We start from the raw sequence: 6,213 nt of genomic DNA on the forward strand, positions 1-6,213 counted from the left end.
AACGTGAAAAAACAACACTATTGTGTCAAGTTTGGGTAGAATTGAGGAAAAACATTAAACAGAACTTTTTATTTTGTAAAAGGTTATTGGAACAGGAAATTTCAGAGCAGAAGTTTAATTCACTTGATAAAATTAAAGAAAATTTGTTGAAGGAGCAGGATAGCATACTGATGAGTGGTTACAGAATCTTTCCAGTAGTAGAAACAACAATAAAATGACAGCTTGACACAGGGAGTGCTCTAAGAAGAAAAAATTTAACTCATCTTTTGTACGTTGGATCGTGCACTCTATAACGGATGTTAGATGTCTTTATTACAGCTACATCAATTTAGCCTTTTCAAATTCCAGTAGGCACAGAGCATGCCAGTACTGTTAGTTGTGAGAAATGCCATGAGCACACCCCAAACTGGTTAGCATTGTATATATATATACAGGGTGTATATTATGTCTGGAAACACCCAAATATATCCTTTAATAATTTAAATATAAATTTGAAACCTCTTACAATCGTGATAGAGATTGGGCATCTACTTTTTGGAACAATGTTTTTGTTATGTCACACCAACGGGGACGTCCTGCCGAGGGTATCGTGAATATTCTTAATGGAAGCCTATACCTTGTGATACATAATTTTAAAGGTAAATAGCTTACTGAATTGAATGCCACAAACCGCATCTCAAGGGAATTATTCTCAGAAAATAGAGCATTTTTAGTATTGAAAATTTACTGATGTTCAACAATGTAATTTTAACATGGTTCTTGCCACAAAATGTGTTACACTAATTTTTTAGCATTTTTTAAATGTTCAATTAAAATAAAATAAACAATTTATTTTTAAGCTGGTTTCATTAGTACAAATTTACCAGTTTTTATTACAATGAATAAAACTTATGAGTCACTTTCTCTGATTACTTATGAATCTGTACTTGGTGTTTTCCAGTCAGCAGGAAGGTTTAAAGAGACAAAGGTCACTAGCCTATGAGAAACATTATTGTGTTATTAATCATCTGGTCTACAGGTTTCAGTTTGTTGAGCATGGAGCTTTCACTAGACAGGTCTAAGCTTGGGAATTACAAATGGACAAAGGTCATATCATTCCTGTCGAGTTAATCAGTGTCTCTGAAGCATTGCTGTCAACAAGTTATCTAATTACAGTAGTTCAGTTTTTATTTGGCATTTTAATGGAATTGTCTGAAAGAGAACGAATTACTCTGTTGATGATGCGAGGATATGGCGATCGTCAAAGATCTTATCGGGAAGTTTGTAATTTGTTTAATGACACTTTCCCAGAAAGGAATCCCATAAGTGTTTCAACAATATCAAAAACTATTGAGCGTTTTGAAATGACAGGGAGTGTACATAATCGGCCAAAGTCGGGTAGGATACAATCTGCAACAGATGAAGAACATGCACTAGATGTTTTGCAAACATTTATTGAAGACCCACATACATCGCTCAGAAAAAGCTGCACAGCAACATGATATGCACCCTATGTCTGTGAGTAAGATTTTGAAAATTAATAAATACAAACCATTTAAAGTTCATTTAGTCCAACAGTTAAGTGAGGATGATTACGACAGAAGAGTTGAGTTTTGTGAACTTGTGATGCGCAAATGTGATGACAATAGAGATTTTCTGACCAACATACTATTTTCTGATGAGGCAACTTTTTCCTAAATGGCAATGTTAACAGGCACAATTGCCGTTACTGGGCTAGTGAAAACCCACATTGGATTACTGAGTCCCATTCACAGCAACCACAAAAACTGAACGTATGGTGTGGAATTTTAGGTAACAAAATTGTTGGACCCTTTTTCATCAATGGAAATTTAAATGCCGAACTTTACTACAATATGCTCCAAAATGAAATAATCCCAGCTATTCAAATTGCATCAGGAGAATACTTTGATAATGTATGGTTTTCAGCAGGATGGTGCTCCACCCCATTATGGGAGACAGGTAAGAGAGTATTTGGATTTAAGGTTTCCTCATAAATGGATTGGCCGAAGAGGAGAAATCGAATGGCCTCCAAGATCTCCGGATTTGTCACCAATCGATTATTTCCTATGGGGTCATTTAAAAATCCAATGTTTATAGAAGAAAGCCTCATAATTTGGAAGACCTAAGAAACAGGATTATAGAGGAGATTGCTTTGATAACTGAAGAAATGTTAGGCAACTCTGTCGAATCATTTTACACAAGATTGGCTCATTGTCAAACCGTAGAAGGAACACAGTTCGAACAATTGCTTTGACACCAAATGCAGGTAAAACGTTTGTTGTAAGACTTTTCTAACAGCATACATTATTTTATTATTTGTAATAAGAAAATCAAATAACATAAGTATTTCCATAATTGTACTGTAATAAAAACTGGCAAATTTGTGCTAATAGAACCAGCTTAAAATGAAATTTTTGTTTTATTTAATTGAACATTTAAAAAAATGCTAAAAAAATTAGTGTAACACATTTTGTGGCAAGAACCATGTTAAAATTACATTGTTGAACATCAGTAAATTTTCAATACTAAAAATGCTCTATTTTCTGATAGAATAATTCCCTTGAGATGCGGTTTGTGGCATTCAATTCAGTAAGTATTACCTTTAAAATTATGTATCACAAGGTATAGGCTTCCATTAAGAATATTCACGATACCCTCGGCAGGACGTCCCCCGTTGGTGTGACATAACAAAACATTGTTCCAAAAAGTAGATGCCCAATCTCTATCACGATTGTAAGAGGTTTCAAATTTATATTTAAATTATTAAAGGATATATTTGGGTGTTTCCAGACATAATATACACCCTGTATATATATATATATATATATATATATATATTATATATATATATATTATATATATATTATATTACAAATTTTGTTTCTCAAATAAATGTATTAAATGACTACAAGCATAACTTTACTACAACTTAATATTACTCTATGTAACAACCAAAGTTAATAATGACATTTTTATTGTTATGATTAGTTACTGTTCAGAATTGTTGTTATAGATGTGTCTTAGAAAATAAGTAATGCGAATACAGGAATGTTTGTATAAAATTATTGTATGCTATTGTTGTAAGTTACATTATTGTTTTTTTTTTAATTTTGAGAAGCTATAGAATTTAAATAATATGTTTAAATACATAGCATAACAAATTCATTTGTTAGTTTTTCAGATTTTGATAGTTACTATGTATTTCTTTAAGTTAACTAATGTAAATGTAAAAATTATATTCGGATTGTATATACATATATATTTATCTCTTTATTAAAAAGTTTTCTTAAAGATATATAAACACAGCAAAACAAGTTTTTACAAATTTAAGCAATAAATAAAAGTATGAAAACATCTCTTCATTTTTTATTGGTTTATAAGAGGGCCAATATTAGAAGAAATCAATACAGAATTGTTAACATATAAGTTTTTATTAAAAAAAGTCCTTCCTGACTTTTATACATAACACATAATAAACAGGAAAAAATTAACTTTCTTTTAATATTTTTTCAATAGTTTTGCATTTCACTGCATCAATGCGTGGCATTTCTTAAGCAAAACCTGCTGAAAAATCATTACAACACGGAATACAAATTTATTCCAAATCACTTGAAGTAGTATTTATTTTGAGATCATAATTTTGTTAAAAATCAGTGGTGATTTATTTAAGAAACTAACTCTTAGTTAAGGTTTTATTGCTCTTGTTTTAAGTGATTTATCCAAGATGAAAAAACCCTTATTTAAGAAACATAGAGTCACTGGTAGGGTAGCTGGATGACTGATCCCATCTTCCACACAAGAAACAGATGTTTTTTCTGGTGACCACAGTCGATGACACAAGCACAGGGCAGACCTGCACCAAATGTCGCAGCAACATGAATCCTAACATAGGACATAACATATTTATGTGGATAAGTACTGATTTTAAAAATTTAAACTTATTGAATATGTCGCGATTATATCTGAGGTTATTTTATATATATAGGTTAGTTATAAATATTAAGCTCATACGTTGGATATGTGCTGGGTCAGACCATTACAATGACTATTGATAAAATTATAGAAGTTAGGGACCGTGCTACCAGTGAGACACTGGGTCTTAACAGCCAGCTTAGAGCATATAATTATAAATGTTAAAGTATTTGGTAACATAATAAAATTTAGTTATTAAATGCTATTGATAAAAAACCAATAGAGTTTAAACAATAATTAATTCGACTGCTTTCCTTGCCGTTTAGAGAAAACTACATATTGATTTAGTTCATAATTAGCTTGTTATATTTCAAATATATAACACCTGCCAGCCCTACCATGCCCCACACCTAAACCCTTATCTTAACAATTAACAGTGCATTGATTAAACATAGTCAACACTAGCAAATAATTATGTATGGCATCAATCTTATTGATTGGAGGAAAACTGTGGCCTCTGTTCTCCTACAACGATTGCCTCACTCACTATGACCTACCTCTGTCACAGCACAAGTCTGAACTATTCCTACACAGGCTGCTTTTCTAAACAGCTGATGAGCATACGTAAGCCAGTGCATATCTATAGTGTATATCAAAACTGAAATTCCTTTTTACTTTTAGGTCATATTTTTAGAGATACAAATTGTAATCTTTGTTCTACGCAAGTAATGTACAAAAAACTCCAATCTTTTTGGAATTAGAGATTTCAAGTTTTAGAGTAATTTTTAAAAAATTAAGACTTCCAAAAGTACTTAATTAAACAATACCAAAATCAAAGTTTGCTTCATGACATTTAGAAAAGAAAACGCTTTTTGCCTCATAATATTGTTTGCACTGCATATAAAGTTGAAGGACTTTTTTCCTACACATTTTTGAGAAAATCAAGTCTGAAGGCGTGAGCTACCTAATACAAGTATAAAATGCACCAAAGATAGTCAGTCACACTGTCTACAGACTATCAAGGCTGTGAAGATCCTTTAACCCTCCAAATACTGTAGCAACAATATATGTCTATAGAGTGTCTGTATCTGGATTTGGTACTGTGACAGTACTTGGATGATTTTAACAGGAGGCATAACATATATTACGACCAGAATATATCACCTATTTATGTAACTCTTTTTAGAAACATTCTGGTTGGTCAGATAATATCTTTATTGTTCATGCTACTAAAATCAAAAATTTGGACTGGTGTGGATATTTAAAATGCAAAAAAGAACCATACAAGTGTTTTTTTATCTGTAGTATTTTATTGGTTTTACAATGCAAAAGGCTAATACGGGGTATAATAAAATAATTAGAAGAAAAACACTTTAACTGAAAAAATAACACAAAACTTTTCATATATAAATGACAAGTTTATTCACATTACATTTTGAAAGAAACATTAGATTTGTGAAAAAAATGACTGACAATTAAACTCATTATTACACAAACACAGCTTTTAAACTGCACAACGAGCCATTTGTAAGGAGCGTAAACAAATAATTCACTGCATACTGATACTAACAAATATTTTTCATACCAAATAAAAGTATTATTTTTTCATTTCAAAATGTTTTATCGCTACTTACAACACCTATTATAGGGTGGTCAAATATCACTGAACTCTGGAACTTTTCTTCAGGAAAGAACTTTAGAAAAAAGGTTAAAATGAAAGTTGTAACTGTTTTCAAAAACTCTACTAGAGGACGTAATATGACACTTTCATATTAAAAGACTTACATTTTTATTATTCACATCCTGAAACTTTGATACCTGCTAAAAAAAATGATTATGTTCTATATTTCACTTTATTTTTTTTATAAATAGTCAGGATTAGAAAAACACTTTTCAGAGAAGTTTTTTGATCTCTTTTACAACATGAATACATTGTTCTAATTTAAAAATACATTAGTAATTTCATAAAAACTCATGAGTGGATAGAGTTTTTTAAAACAGTTCAACTTATATTTGAAACTTTTTCTTTAACCCTGCAACTAACTGGCTTTAAGCGATTATCGATGCATTAACTACAGTTTCAAAATGGCACTAAGCTATTTTCGACGCATTAACTATGTCGTAATATGATCTCTCACAGCAAGTATATTTTTACTTTGTTTGAAGTAAAACATACGTAAATCTAAAGATAAAGATCCAAGGTTTTTGTATTATATCATAAAACGTTCTATAGTTACGTTAAAATCTTTCATTATAAAATTCTAAACTTGGATGTTCACATTTCCGGGATTTTTTCAATTT

Source organism: Homalodisca vitripennis, unplaced genomic scaffold (assembly GCF_021130785.1).
Source record: "Homalodisca vitripennis isolate AUS2020 unplaced genomic scaffold, UT_GWSS_2.1 ScUCBcl_2735;HRSCAF=7788, whole genome shotgun sequence".
NCBI lineage: Eukaryota > Metazoa > Arthropoda > Insecta > Hemiptera > Cicadellidae > Homalodisca > Homalodisca vitripennis.